The following is a 14,672-nucleotide window of genomic DNA, read 5'->3' as shown; positions in this document are numbered from 1 at the left end:
GGAAAACTTACAGGAGAAAAAAAGATTTAACACTTTCCCTACTGTGAACTTTAACAAAAATGAAGATTTTGATTTTACTTAGAATTCTTTCTTTTCAGGAACTTTCAAAGGATATTACCTCAACTTCTTGCACAGCAGTACAGCAATAAACATTTCATTTATCCTTTTCTTTTCTTTTCTTTTCTTTTCTTTCTTTTTTTTTTGTGACGGAGTTTTACTCTTATTGCCCAGACTGGAGTGCAATGGTGTGATCTCGGCTCACTGCAACATCTGCCTCCCGGGTTCAAGTGATTCTCCTGCCTCAGCCTCCCAAGTAGCTGGGATTACAGGTGCCCAGCACCATGCCTGGCTAATTTTTTTATTTTTAGTAGAGACAGGGTTTCGCCATATTGGCCAGGCTGGTCTCGAACTCCTAACCTCAGGTGGTCCGCCCACTTTGGCCTCCCAAAGTGCTGGGATTACTGACGTGAGCCACCGCGTCCTCCCTCATTTATCATTTTCTTTTAAGTTTTTATTTCTTTAGTCTTTGTTTCGACAAGCTTATGTGGGTTTCGTTTTTCTTTTTGAGACAGGGTCTTGCTGTGTTGCCCAGGCTGGAGAGCAGTGGCAGGATCATAGCTCACTGCAGTCCCGACCTCCTGGGCTGAAGCAGTCCTCTCATCTCAGCCTCCCAAATAGCTGGGACTACAGGCATGTGACATCATAAATTTTTAAATTTTTTGTAGAGACGGAGTCTCCCTTTGTTGCCCAGGATGGTCTCGAACTCCTGGGCTCAAGTGATCCTCCTAGATTAAGTCTTATTTCTTTGCCTTTAAGCATATATTGTTGGCTGAGGAAATGCCTCAGACTTTTCTTGTAGGGATCCAAAGTTATAGTATTGGTTAAAAAAAATCAAAGACAGAATGTTTTTCTACTGTGTCTACATAGTTCCTGGCTTCAAAGTGGGTAATCACAAATTATTCATTTAATAACACCCAGCAGATGTTTATTGAGCACTTGTTATATGCCAGGTGTGCTGAGCCCAGTCCTCAAGCTCCACGAATTTATGGATTATAAAAAAGGCAGATGTAAACAAATTGCATACAGTAGATGAGGGTTTCCAGAGAGGTGTGCCCAAGAGAGCAGGTGAGAGGGCTGGTCAGAGTGGCTCATACCTGTAATCCCAGCACTTTGGGAGGCCAAAGTGGGTGGATCACTGGAGATCAGGAGTTTGAGACCAGACTGGCCAACATGGTGAAACCCTGTTTCTACTAAAAATAAAAAAAAATCATCCAGGCGTGGTGGTGGGCACCTGTAATCCCAGCTACTCGGGAGGCAGAGGCAGGAGAATCGCTTGAACCCAGGAGGTGGAGGTTGCAGTGAGCCAAGATTGCGTCATTGCACTCCAGCCTGGGCAACAAGAGTGAAACTCCGTCTCAAATTAAAATAAATAAATAAATAAATAAATAAATAAATAAATAAATAAAATAAGAGAGCAGGTGAGAGGAGGTGTGATAAAAGATAAAGCAGATAAGGGAGGGGGTCATTTATTCTCAAGAAATAGTAATCAAACACTTGCTATTTTCCAAGCACTGTTTAAGGCACTGGGGCTATAGGAGTGAACAGAGCAGTGCTGCGTCCTCTGAGAGCGCGAGACAGATATCTGTCATCCTGCCCAGCACTCATGCCTGTGCATTAATTAGGTAAGGGAGAGGGGGGATCTGCAAGGTGGTGACATTTGCAGAGGGACTAGAGTGAAGTGAAGGGGTCAGGCACCAGGAGCAGCCCTGCTAGAATGTCCACTGCCTTCATATACTTCAAACTCCTCTTGAAAGAAAGGAAATAACATTTCAAAGTGAGGAAGAGAAATGGCATAGTATAAACAGAAATAAGACGATATGTCTGGGATCTTGATGCTTTATGTCACTATTAGTCACCCAGCCTTCATCAGTAAGGGCTGTTTCCCAAGCCTGGGCTGAGATACTCTTTTAGGGGGAATAGCCCCTCTTCTCCCAACCACCTGTTGCCCTAGGTCAGCTGCAGCATCCCTGCCGGGGACCATGCATAGCTGGGCCATCAGGAGGCCAGTGGTAGGGGACAGCTGCCCAGGGAACACCGGGCCACAGATAAGTTCCCCCACCCAAGACCTGACCCCGGCGCCTCCGGAACAGCAGCCTGCAGCCCCGTGGCTTCCCTGCTCCCGCAGGAGAAGCCACACAAGTCTTAACAAAGGGGAGTCCCCTTCTGGAAAAGAATAAATCTGACCTAAAATTAAACCCGGAGTTTTAATATAAAAAAGTGCTCATGATTAGGTGTTTACAGCACCTAAGCTTCAACAATTAAAAAGAAAAATGTGTGGGTGGGGTAAAAAATAGCAATACCCACACTCTGAAGTTTTTGAGAAAAACAGGAAACTAGTCTTTTTTAACCAGTGATGCCCAGAACTGGTTATTGCAAAGAGGGTTGTTTTTCTAATGCAGTGTGGTCAGCACAGCTGCACCCGAAGTAGAATTCTGCTCATGATGCAGCCGTCTGTGGATTTCTTTAGCTGACAAACCTATAGACAGGCAGGCATAATTATCAGTTCTAACCTGGTCATTATGGCCGGATGGTGCTTGGAAAACAATTTGCACAAGTCCTGAAACCCCGTGAGAACATACAAAATAAGAGCATTTGGCGAATATGCAGTTATTTCCGGGAGTTGTGAATGACTTAGATCTAGGGGCTATACAATAGCTTATTGTAGAAGAACTGTTTGAATTCGCTTTTTATGTGGATTTTTTTTTTAAGTTGACAGACAACATCTGATGGCAAATGACTTTTTTTTTTCTAATTTGCTCATGAACTCAAGCTTCACTTTCTAACAGTGTTTTAGACGTTTTTACGTTTTTGTTTTTGGTGTTTGCTGGTTGGTGATGGTGAAGTCATGATTTTAAAATTGGGGTTACAGAGATGTTATTTCCTGGCCACAGAGTCTCACAAATGCACTATCACCACTACATTTCTGAACAACATGAGAAAAATGATCACAGAGGAGACCATTTGGGCAACACCTGACTAGATTTTTGTCCTTTTGAATAATGTAGAATGTTTTAGAACCCACTTGAAGTACAGTAATCCCCTTTATCTGCATTGTACCTTACACGGAAGACCAGATGGGTCTCAGACCAGTCACTGAGGTTTCCCCTCCACTTCCTGCTGTGGGCTCAGTGTCTTTGGGGAGCCCCTGCTAACCAGAACTCTCTCTCACAGGTCATTTCTTTGTGTCATCTTTCTAAGGATAAAAAGGGGCATTAGACTTTTGAAAGTTGAGTAATATAACCTAGATTTCATTGCTGATTGCATTTTATGGTCTCCAAGCCAAGCATTTGGTTTGTGCATTGAAGGCTTTACGCTTGTCTGTTTGAATCAGACTTTACAGTTATCTCTTTAATAAGTAAATTACTCACGCTTCTCTTTTGTGAAGCTTGTTTTCAGTGCTTGATCCAGGCAGTGTGCCTGGGCTTAGCAAGGCCCCCTCTCCAGCTGACTGCTGAAGCAGTTCCAGAAAAGGTAGTCGTTACTGCTATTGATTTCTGTAGCACATCGGTCATGTTAGAATTATTTGCAGTGAGGGGGGAGTCAACTTCTTGCATATGCCTTTTAGTTTCACCCCCAATGTACTGTACATTGAAGTCTTCAGTATCTTTGAGTTTTCAGTATCTTGGGGGCAGTGACCAAAGTGAGTCAAAGGAGATTCTTTTCACTTTTTTCTCTGAGAATGGTTTGGGGAGAATCCTAGATGTTAAAGTGGTGCATGCAGTAGGTGGAACTGGGAGACCTTTTTTTTTTTTTTTTTTTTTTTTTAACCCCTTGCTGTCTGTTTTTTAGTGAAAAGTGATGCAGTTACCTGCCATTTCCCCCTTACCAGGATGTGGTAAAAAGTAATGAGATAATGGTTGTCAAGTGCTGTCAAATACTGAAAACAGATATTTTATAAAGTGCAAGCCTTTACTGAAAACAAACAAACCGAAAAACAACAAAACCAGAAAACAAGCATAATTTATCAGGTCTCAAATTTCAGACACATTAAAATCCTGTTGTTTCATTTGGGAAAACATAGCCCTGTGAGGTTGTGATAATGTTGAAATGGCAGTAATAAGAAATGCATTTTATTACTTTCACTTCTTATATATGCCTCCACTATAGTGTATTTTTAATAAGTTTGCATACTCAGATTTTAGAAATCTGTGGATACAAATATGATTTTACACTTTCATACTGGTAAAGCCTGAGTCTACCTTTGACACTCTTCCTTTTAAATGGCTCACTTAAGCATATGAACAGAAGCACAGCATAGAAAACTCGTGGGGAGACTCAGGAAAACAGATTCCTTTCTTACTGTAGATCCATGAACAAAACCTCTCAGTAGATATTTCAGTATAGTTGAGAGGTTCCCCAGAACTAATTTGGGTTTCTACCATGTGGTTATAAGTACATAAAGTATTTGCCCATTACAATTAAAGGCTCCTTAAATTCATACTGTTTGTGCCCATTTTGTTTTTGTTTGTGATTTTCGTTATAATACAAAGACAGTTTAAAACGCACTGTACTCTTCTTCTTCTGTCCTTCCTAATGAGAAGATGGTGCTCTAGGGATGATGGTTATCTGTACAGAAGATTGTGGCAGAAGAGGCCAGTGTGGAATGATTAGTCCTTTCCCTGCTGTGCACACACACAGATTGGTCCTTCTTTCTCACAGTCAGCATTTCTCATGTGGCCTTCATTCAGCTCAATGGAGGCTTCGCCTATCAAGCTTGGGGCCAACTTTCGCCTTCGTTCAGAAAAGTTGCTCTTGTGGGTGAATTACCACGTGGGTGATTCATCTGTTGTAGCCCACAGACACTCCATGTGGTTAGGACCCTTAAGGAAGCGGGTTTCACAGGCTCACTCTTACCTACTTTCTTTGGAGCCGATTCCCTTCTCTTTACCTTTTGGGAAGAAAACCAGCATGGCGGTGAGAACTGAAAGTGAAGTTGGAGATGACTAAGCCAAACTTTTTCTGCTTTTAGTTGAGGAAAAAAAGGACCAGAAAGAAATTACTTAACGTTCCTTGCCCTGGTCATGGAGTCATTTGTGGTGGAGTGGACCTGAAAGCTGTGCCTGCTTTCATTCTTTTTCCTACATCCGGCCTAGTAGGACTTTTCCCAGGGGGAGATTATTGCTTTAATCCTGGGTGGCTGCGAGCATTTCAGGAACGTGTGCGTGTTCCTGGGTTGTCATTTGATGCTTAGGGAGGAATACAGCTGATGTTTATGGAAAAGCTTGAGAAGCAGGATGTGGCATTGGTGGCAGGGTTCACATCCACAGGGGATTTTGTGCAGTGCCTTCCCTGGAAAACTTCAGTTACATTCAGGTGACCAACTTCATACCATGCCCTTTCTGCCAGCCTCCCAAAGTTTGGCCGTCTTGATTGGACATCTTCAATTAAAAAACAAATGTCACACTTTGTAATTCTGAAGAATACTATGGGGTTTTTTTGTAGAATTTCTCTTGGTTGAGCAGATCTTCACAATGAAGTTTGAGTAACAGTCTACAGGATTTTTGTTATAATCACTTGCTTAAACACCAGGAGCACAGTAACATGTACCAGAAAGTTATTGCAGCAGAGTTATAATGTTACCAGTTTTCTTAACTCTAGCATGGTTTGACATTTGGGGCCAGACAAGTCTTTGTTGTGGGCAACTATCCTGTGCATTGTAGAATACTTACCAGCATCCCTGGCCTCTACCCACCAGGGTACAATAGCACACCCCTTCCCACTCCCAGTCTTGGCAACCAGAAAGAACTCCCCGACATTGCCTAGCGTCCCTTAAGGGGGCAGAATCACCCTAATTGAGAACCACCACAGACTAACAATAAATCTGAGGGGGATTGCACAGCCACCAGCCTGAACCAGGTTTTTATGAATGACACAGAGCTTGAATTTAAGAAACCAGAGTAAGAAACAAAGACTGAACATTACGTGACTAAACAGTGATTATTCCCAGTTAGTGACGGAGTGAATGGCAACCCCAACCAGGGAATTCCCCGGTTGACTTGTGGTCGGAATTCCCTTCTCTTCCTCAATTCTCTTGCCCTCAATTCTAGGACACTCCCTTTTCAAAGGCTGCTCTAGCTTCTGATTCACTTATTTTCCCTGCCCTCTTTTCTCTTCCACTCTTCTGCCATCTCTGTTGCTACCAATGCCTGGACCACCACTGCTGCCCTGACAAAAGACAAGAACCACTGAGATTCTTCCTACTGATGCCCCTGGCCCATCTGTGTCTTCCTATTCTTACTTTGTTATTTACCTGTTAGAGTTTCACCTAGACTTTTATGGTCCTTGTAGGAAAAGGCAGTTTCATATCCTATTGACTCAATTTCTCAGTGTGACTATTTGACAAGAAGCTATGCCATCTAAGGCGGGTAGGTTCTATGTTGCTCTTACTACATTGCGTTAGGCAAATTTTAAATCAGGTTATACAGGCTTTTGAAGGGTGGCCTGGCATGCCAACCAGTATTTATGACATTGGTTCTAGAGGGAAACACATTCCAAATTTCAAATAGTAAGCTTAAAAGTGAACTGTTAGAATATGATTCATTTTAAGTAGGAACTATTCTGGGAGCCAGAAGAACAGGTGCTAGCACCTGTTACAAGTGAGTTCTTGTGGAAACCACAGGGAGACCCTCTGGGTAGCCAGCTTAGAGTCCCCCCTCTACTAGGAGTGTAACTTCTCACACTAAGCCCCAAGCTCAGAGGGCAGACAAGCTGGATTAGCTAGAGTTTGCTTCTCTGATGTGGAAAAAAATAGGTATCTGGTAATTTCCTTGGATTCCTTTTGGACATGATCTTGTGTACAAATCTGTGCCAAATGAACTTAGTCTGCCAAGAGAGGAAAATAAAAATACCTTAATCTATGGATCTAGCTACCAGCTGAAGGAAATCAATAAGAAAATAACTGGAATCTTAGCAGATTCTAGAAAAAGTAAGAAAAGAGGTATATGTTGTACAAGTATGCAATTAAACTAAGAGGAGTTTAGAGTAATTCAAAGATAAGCACAAAAATACCTCACTTTCTGCATCAAATGACAAACATTTATATCAAATTTTTCAAAGGTAGGAATGTTTATCATTTTAGACTGGGAAGGATACAACACAGAAGACTCTAAGACTTAAAGGTTTTCCAATTCTGAGTATCTTATGTATTTTTCCCTTCTTACTCTAAATTTGTCAAACTGCACAAATTGATTCATTAGATTAAGTGATAAATCTACCTACGCCAGAATGTGACAGTGGTGGGCCAGTGACTTCTTTGGAGAAGTCTTTAAAAAATCTATGCTGATGAGTTTTAAAACTGGGCTCAGGGTGTCCTGAGACATCTGGGAGTTGTTGAAATAAAGTGTATCTGTGGTGGATTTAAGAATTACTCTATATTTCAGATCATGATTGGAGGGATACTTAGCTCCCAAATTTTAAAGAATTTAGAAGAGTGCTGCCTTTCCCAAATATTGTTATATAATTGATTACACAGCATGCCTTTTGTTTTGGGGTCTACACAGTAACTTCTGTTTTCAATGTCTGATCTTCACTAGCCCCTGAGCTCCGTGAAGACAAGAATGATGGCTTATGGGAATGCACAATTGTTTGTTGAATGAATAATTGAATAAATGAGAGGAAAAAGAGTTCATCGTGAGCATTTTATTTAAAAAAAAGCAAAATGCTACTTCTTGATAGAAAAATTAAATAAAGTCATTTCCCAATAATAAAGTTAAAATTTAAAATAATATAATGTATTGAAGTTTTAAATTTTGGGGGGAAATCTGTAGCTTTAAGAAGGGAGAAATAGACTCTACTTTCTAAAGATAGAAAGCACGGCAGGCCCTCCAAAATTAACCTAGTGGAACATGGTATGTAAAGTCTCCCAAACCTATCAATTTTAGCCTAACTTTATCGTAATAAACACTTTTTATTGCCAAAGTAAATTAGGACAATGATCTGGGTAAAATAATACTCTTGAGCCAGATAAGATAGACTTTGATTTTGTTGCCAAATTTAAAGCAATGACCTTCGTTCTAAGTGTGAAAGCAGCGTATCGTTGTATAAAGACATGAGTGAACCCCACTGAAACTCTTCCACCATGGAGTTCTGTCATACCAGCTCAAATAGTGAGTAATCAGGAATGATTCGATACATTAAACATTCTTTTGGCATGGTGATCCTTTTGTCAGGTCAGAATCATTATGACTAGAACTGAAAATTGGGTGCCAGTCATGGCAGGATATTTAGATTTCTTCAACCCATGAATCTTTTTATATTGCCACTGTGTCTATTTTCAAGAGGGATGGTTCAGAGTCAGGCTTAAAGTATTAAAAAAACTCTCTTCAGCACTTATGGTGAGGTTATAGACAAGTTCCTGAACTTTTTGGGACCTCAAATCCTCTGTAAGCTGGAGTAATAATTGTACCTGCCTCATAAAAGATTAAATATGAAAATACTCAGTAAATGTTGCTTATTTTTATTTTTCTCTGTGATGATTGTTTCAAACTCCAATACCGTTTCTAGACCTTTCATTTCCTTAAGGCTTTCAATAGTCAACCCAAACTTTTAACATTCCTCTTTGTGGAGATCACAGCAGCTTAATGAGTCTAGTTTGCCAAAACGATCTGCTACATCTTATAGAGAAACTAAATCATGCTTATGGTATATGTGTGTGTCTATATATTAAAGAGCCTCAACCCTGAGTCTTAACCACAGTGAGAGCAGGTGGACCCCACTCTTGGCTATGAGCCAAATCCTATTACCAGGCCTTATTGATTCCAGGCCAGCTACAGTTGCTTCCTCTTGTTGTTGTTGCTTTTCCTTCTCACCTCTTAAGGGAGTTGGAAAACTCTAAATTCAACTTATGAAAGAATATGAAAGTGCTTCTATTATTTGTATATTTCCCAGAAACTAACTTTATAGAAGTCATTTTCTAAGTTATAAAGAAACCGTTTTTTTCCTGAATTTTTCATCACATGAATAAAACTGGGTTTTCCGTTATGATCATACAACACAAACCACAAGACTGTAAGACTAACATTTTTCAGTTGGGTTCTTGTTTACTATTTTCAAAGTGACTGTTTTCTTGTCCTGCGACAGTGTTCAGGGTGAGAACCACGGTGAGGTATGACGCCAGCTGAAGCAAGATAAGTTAGTCATTGTGTGCTAGGAGTGTGAGCAGCCAGTGAGCAGCCGGAGAATTCTTTCAGGGTGCTTCTTCAGAAATTGTCTCGGTGGCCTTACTGGTAACTTGTAATTGCCAGACTTAGGAATTCCCTCCCATCTAGATGTCTGAATAAAATGTTTAACAGTTTCTCAAACAGAGTAGTTTGGGCAGTCTTTATCGTAATCATTTTCTTTCTTGCACAATTTAAACTTAGTTTTGATATTTTTCAGTGGAAGTTGTTATTATTGCATTGATTTTAAATCGGTTTCACAATAAGGGATTTAAGTGGATGATCCATAAAGCTTTGTTCAGCTTGAAAATTATATGGTCAAAGTTTACCTTTTAGTAGTTTCATTTTCAACATGTCTCCACAGTGTTATGCGATTCCTTATTGATTTATTTGATAGAAGAACAGCATATTCCTTCAAGTAAAGACTCCCCAAATCATTAAATCATCATTAGTAGTCAATTGCTAAGAATTTGAAGTTTTATATTAACACAATCAAGTCATAATTATCTCTCCACTGTGGCCGAAATTTAATCCAGTAAAATATTGTTAGGACTTTGTATTTTTTTTCAGGGCCATAGCTATTAAAGGTCTCTCAACTAGAAAAATTTAAATATGCTCCAGTCCCTTCCATCTTGAAAACAAACAATAAAACCAATAATCCTGATGGCTTTTCTAGCTACTACTTTACCTGTCTTGACTGTTCCACAGTTTTGACCACCTGCTTTTGCAAGGAACATCTATAACTTCTTAATTTTGAAATTAAGTGACTTATTTTGGGTCTTTGACTTATTTGGCCTGATTTGTGTCTGACTCTGTTTATCATTTAATTTTTTCTCCACTTGGTTCTGTGATGCTGTGGCCTAGTAGGCCTGTCTGTTCTCTACCCCTTCACACACTTACTAGTCTTTGAGGCTTTTCCCAAAGTTCAACCCTTAAGCTGCTCTCTGTTGCTTTTCAGACTGTTTTACAGAAGCCCTGGCCCACTCTAGGCCAGACGTGGTGGCTCATACCTGTAATCCCAGCACTGTGGGAGGCCAAGGCAGGCAGATCACTTGAGCCCAGGAGTTTGAGACCAGCCTGGGCAACATAGTGAAACCCTGTCTCTACAAAAAAATACAAAAACATTAGCCAAGTGTGGCAGCACACACCTGTGGTCCCAGCTACTCAAGAGGCTGAGGCGGGAGGATGGTTTAAGCCTGGGAGGTCAAGGCTGCAATGGGCCTCGATCGTGCTACTGCACTACAGCCTGGGTGATAGAGCAAGACCCTGTCTCAAAAAAAAAAAAAAAAAAAAAAAAAGAATCACTCTAGCTGCTAATGATGCTAATAGTCTTCCATACTAGTTTTTCAGTTCACATATTGCCATGGATTCTACATCTATACATCCAAATGTCTACTTGGACATTTCTACCCAGTTGTTTCTAAGGCACCTCAAACTTAGCTTGCTCTAAAACCGAATATATTTCCTCTCAGACTTGGTTTTCCTCTTTTCCACCTCACAAATGTCTACTGATTACTGAAGATCCACTTCAAGTCTCTCCACTCTCAGAGCTTCCTTAGTAACTATTCCTCTTTCCTATGGACCCTATGGTAATTTGTACTACAGCACTTTTCCTACTTCTGCCAAGCCCGGTATTCTTTAAGATCATAAAACACATTTGTGTACCTTTGCATACAGCCCAGTGCCTGGTGTGTGATAGGTGCATGGTAAATGATTGTTGGTTAACAGATGACATAAATAGCAAATTATAGATACTGAAATAGGAAAAAATATATTTCATCTGGTAGAAAAGTGTGTAAGTGGTTAGATATTAAAAAGATACTTTTTAGAGTTTTATAGAAAATAAAGTGATCAGTCTTAGTGATTAGATGTAGTCTCTGGGACCTCAGAAGTAAAGAGAAGCCTCTAGTTCCTTTCATAGACTTGGGGTTGAACTGCTGCTTTCACTTGATTAAATAGAGATCAGTTCATGGAATGGCAGCAGCAGTTATTTGGGTGACTTTTCCAGCTATTTCAGAAGCATCAGAATGGACAGAGCAGAGCCCAACTATTTGTTTCAGATTTTTTTTTTTTTTTTTTTTTTTGAGAAAGCATCTGGATCTGTTGCCCAGGCTGGAGTGCAGTGGCACAATCACAGCTCACTGCAATCTATACTTCCCGGATGCAAGCAATCCTTCCATCTCAGCCACCTGAGTAGCTGGGACTGCAGGTGCACCATGCCCAGTTAAATTTTTTTTTAATTTTTATTTTTTAGAGACAGAGTCTCACTATGTTGCTCAGGCTGGTCTTGAACTCCTGGACTCAGACAGTCTTCCCACCTTGGTTTCCCAAAGTGCCGAGATTACAGATGTGAGCTACCATGCCCAGCCTTTAGGAAAATATTCAGGTGCAATTGTTTCCTAAACATACTTCCTCCTCTTTCTTCTACACTTCCAAATACAGCTATGTGTGTCAGGAAAAGAGGATATGAATGCTTTCATTTACTTAAGCAGTAAAAAATAATGATTTCATTTACAGAAGTGATACCTCCCCCCACCCCACATCTACAGATAAGACTGTATTTGTGTGCTAATCATACCCACTTAAAGTTACCTCTAAATCCACTAATATTAAGTTCATCCTTGGTGCAGTAGCTTCATCACAGTTCATTGACGTTACCATTAGAAAAAGTCTGTTATTGGAATCCTTATGTTGTTAGGATTAGCCTAACTAAATGGAACAGGTATCTGGTTACCATGGGATAATCCTTTGTTAATGTTAAATATAAGAAGTCTTAGCAGTGAAGACTCATTTGTGACAGTCCTATATTTAGGATTAAGTTCTCTGCACTGTGATGCTGAACCATTGCAGAATTATGTTATATAATTGTGTTTCCTTTTGGCTTTCATAAAAATAAGAAACATGTTTCCTGAGGTCATCTAACATTGAGCAAAAATGTTAAATACATGAATAAAAATTCCATTTGGCTTTTTAAAATATTAGTAGACTTCACATAGATTTGTAGTCTTGATATATTTTGGAGTCTTATAGTGGTTCGGTAGTCTTTCATGAAGAACAACAAACAAAACATCCTGTTTTTATAATATTCAGCACAAATCCCAGTGGAATTATTACAGAAATAGCTGAAGTTCTTCCTATATCAGTTACCAGTTGTTTAATTTTCATTATTTATTGTTACTCTTCAAAGTCATTTTTCAAAATGTGACTATAACAAAATTGATTTTGTCATCAGGCACTGAAGTCCTACTAAGTGTTAATTGCCCAGGGTTTTTATAAGGAACTTGGAGATAACTCAAGGCGCACTACCATAGCAGTAGTGACCATTTTAAATTGCACATATGTGTAAAACCCTTAAACTCTCTTTAGTCTTTTTTTTCCTAACATTTCATGGCTTCATATTTCAGAGACTTAGTGGTATTACTTTAAGTGTTTGCTTATGTTGAAATAAGAGAAAACTGAATAGAAAAGGTATTTTTAAAGGGTTGTAATACGGCTTTAGGACTGATGAAAGAGCCAGAACGATGATTTGGAGCTGAAAATAGCTCTGTGTTTTATGCAATCAAGTAAAACTCTGTACCTTGGCATTCCCTGCACCAGATTAGCGAGGAGTTGGAAGTGATTCCGCCCCCAACATGCCATTATGGATGACGCGCTGGGCTATGACAAACTGCTGGCTTAATGGAGCATGTGCTGCTGGGAGTATAACCCTGAGGTACAGGGTGGATTAGAGTTGAGTGACCTTAACTCATATTCATTTCCTCTGAAAGGAAAACTGAACAGCCCTCTCTGTTCTAATGAGCATGTTTGCAGCATGGCTTCGCAAAGCGGGGCCAGTCGCTTCAGTGGCAGAAGTTCACCATATTTCTGTTTGGTGCCAGCTTTACCTGTGTAGGCTTCACAGCACCTCATCCTCGTCCTTAAGAATTGCAGATTAAGACCACAGAACAGAGGGAGATGGATATTTCTTTTATACTCTCACAGGTTTTTTTTTTTCCTTAGCTTGTTTTTGATGTGTTGTTTTGCAAAACGCTGTGAAGTAAGTGAGGACATAAGATGATTCCTGAACTATTTCTGTTGAGCAAGTGGGTAAACCTCTCCTGGCAGAAGAACCAGAACCTCATCAGCCCAAGAGGCTGAGTCATCTTTGTGACTGAGAGGTTCATGCCTCACCTTACGTTCTTGGTACCTAAAATGGGACTATGTGATGTGCCCTGTGAAATCAATAAAACTGTCAGGTTATAATTAATGTGTGGTGCTACTCTAATTAAACAGAATTGATGGGAAATATCTAGGAGGATAGTAGCAATGGAACAATGATGTATGCATTTAAATGATCTTAATTACTCCTTAGACTTAATGTCCTATTAAGGGGACTGGGAGAATGTCACATCTCACTTAGCTGTATTGTGTTAGACAGTGGCCACTGGCTTGGAAGGACCGGAGTGCATTAAGCTTGCATTGTGGTGTCTGCCTTTGCAGACAGAAGGTTTGGGAATGTATATTCTTTTCTTTTTTTTTTTTTTTTTTCTTCAAAGGAAATTAAATCACAGCCCTGACAGGAGAGGGTAAAATCTCTGAGAAGACCTCCCCAGTGCATGGAATTTACAGACTCTACCACGTCCCAGTTTGCTATTGTCCTAAGGCAACACACTCCCCTGCCGCTCTCAGGCGTCTTTGGCGGCTGGCCAGCCTCCCAGGGCCTCTGGCTTTGATGTGTGGTGCAGGCTGTCCTCAGGCCAGGCTGTTGTTGCCGTGGCCTGGACTTCACTCACACTGGATGCCAGGAGGGATGTCCTGTCTGCAATATACATTTCGACAGTCTGACAGTCCTAGTGATCGTCCTGCGGCAGGGGGAGCCTGCCTTTGTCTCAGCCACAAGTGGCTGTCCCCAGTCGCTTAGCTTTGCTGTGCTCTCTTTTGCTGTCTGCGGAAGACGAGTTTGCACCCAGCCTGTTGTCCGGGGGAGGGCCTCTCTTCCTGGGGAAGACAGCAGGTCTGCCAGGGAGCTGTCAATCTGAAAAGCCTCCTTGGCAGGGCTCTGGGGAACCGACCCGGCGAGTTGAACAGCTTCCTCTGGGGACACTGCATCGACCTTCATTTGATCTAAGCCTGCCAGCCCGGTTAGTGAGGACATCAATTCTGGCTCGGGAAATCTTCCTTAACTGAACCTTTGTTTCCACCATAGTCCCAGGCTTATAGTTAGAAGTCTGTGCTATTACAAATTTAACTCTGTAACTTCTGGTGATATCCATGTGTAATTCTAAAAGCAGGTGACACATAAACACAGATGATTATAGTGATAGGTACCAAGGAGGAAAAAATGGGACTATGCCTTGTAATTAGTCAAAAGACATACATATATATACACACACACACACTTTGAAGAGAGAAAGAGAGAGAGGGAGGGAGAGAGAACTTATCGTTGATTAATTGTTTTCAGAAGAGCCACTTCGATTC

The 14,672-nt window shown here is 40.6% G+C and overlaps 1 protein-coding gene across 19 annotated transcripts in view; it reads left to right on the top strand.

Moving 5' to 3' along the window:
* The window catches only part of HIVEP2 (HIVEP zinc finger 2), a 196,659-nt gene that overhangs the window by 85,448 nt on the left and 96,539 nt on the right, over nt 1–14,672 (top strand). For 2 of the 19 annotated variants that reach the window (XM_045391441.3, XM_074037156.1), the window contains exon 1: nt 14,081–14,335. The exons of the other annotated variants lie outside the window; for them this stretch is intronic. The gene's annotated coding sequence lies outside the window, so the exon portion shown is untranslated. Of the gene's footprint in view, nt 1–14,080; nt 14,336–14,672 lie in introns of those variants that run through there. 19 annotated transcript variants of the gene reach the window in all.

The sequence above is a fragment of the Macaca fascicularis genome, chromosome 4 (assembly GCF_037993035.2).
Source record: "Macaca fascicularis isolate 582-1 chromosome 4, T2T-MFA8v1.1".
NCBI classification, from domain to species: domain Eukaryota; kingdom Metazoa; phylum Chordata; class Mammalia; order Primates; family Cercopithecidae; genus Macaca; species Macaca fascicularis.
Note: the sequence above shows the minus strand (reverse complement) of the source record. Positions and strands in the feature narration are given on the sequence as shown.